At 33.8% G+C, this 1194-nt stretch overlaps 1 long non-coding RNA gene across 1 annotated transcript in view; it reads right to left on the bottom strand.

Moving 5' to 3' along the window:
• LOC107588048 (uncharacterized) overlaps positions 1 to 624 on the bottom strand; it is a 4971-nt gene extending 4347 nt beyond the window's left edge. The window contains exon 1 of the long non-coding RNA XR_001609534.1: positions 550 to 624. This is a non-coding gene — a long non-coding RNA (uncharacterized lncRNA). The remainder of the gene's footprint in view (positions 1 to 549) is intronic.
• Positions 625 to 1194: the final 570 nt, after the last annotated feature.

Raw genomic sequence — 1194 nt, forward strand, 5'->3', positions numbered from 1 at the left:
AAGCATTCAAGTACAAGCCAGTGCTGAGTCTCTGTGTCTGGAGCTCATTTAGGGGATTGTGGGTAAAGTGCCTCCCCTGGTTACTCCCCTAATATGCTAAATGTAATCTAGTAATCATTTAGCAGACGCTTTTAACCAAAGTGACTTACAGTATATTTATTAAAGGTCTTGATCAAATGGCACAATGGTGATAGCTCATAGATCACCCCTTTGCAGGATTTGTGAAGAAATGTCATATTTCACTGCAAAATTAAAATAAATAATTTAAATGTAAATTAATATTATTAATAATTACATTATAATCAAAAATTAAATATATTTATTTTTTTATTTATATAATATAAATATAATTCCTTTTTAAAAAAAGAATAAAAAAGAATTCCTAAATAACAAACTGTTTATTTTTTCTTGAAATATGAACCAGACATTTCATGACAGTTGCAAAAAAATAAATAAAATCCTGACCAAAATAAAACAAAATGGATCAACCTTTGAGGAAAAAAAGGCAGAAGGAAATGCATACATCAATAAATGGGTCAAAATCCTTACCTGCATGGATATCAACATGAAGTCCACTAAGCTTCCAATTCCACAGAACCCCACAGTGCAGAATTTCAACAGGCCTAGAAGCAAACAAAGAGTGAGCCACACGTTAACCAAGAACCTACTACAAAGCCTCCCATCATTACCAATCAGTGTCCAAAAGCACTTTCTCACTGGCTTCTCCATATGACCACAAAGAAAAACAATTTTAAGGGCAAAGCCATTTGTTGTGCACCTAAGGAAGTGTTTTTTTTTCATGCTTGCAGTAGTGCAGACTACTACTGGTGAAGTTTTCAAACCACTGTGCAAGGTTGTAAGTTCAAATCAGCCAATTCGTAGAACTTAAATCGGCTTGTTTCTGTCTGAAGAATTTCGAGGATTTTGTGCATTAAAGACTTACTTTAATGCCCTCCAGCAAATAAGGTAGAATGGTATGTCATTTAATTAATATTCATGAGCCAAGTTTATAATATCCACGCATAATCGCCACAAAATAAACAATTTTGGTTTAAATTTATGTAGGCCTACTTTGGATGTCCATTGAGTGATCATTTGAAAAACACCATCAGGAACCCATGAGATCTGCAGTCCATTAAAAACCCCCTTCCATCCTTCCATTCAAACATAATTGCTGCTAATCATCTCTAATAT

This window comes from Sinocyclocheilus grahami, unplaced genomic scaffold (genome assembly GCF_001515645.1).
Source record: "Sinocyclocheilus grahami isolate Dianchi unplaced genomic scaffold, SAMN03320097.WGS_v1.1 scaffold98.1, whole genome shotgun sequence".
Classification (NCBI taxonomy): Eukaryota; Metazoa; Chordata; class Actinopteri; order Cypriniformes; family Cyprinidae; genus Sinocyclocheilus; species Sinocyclocheilus grahami.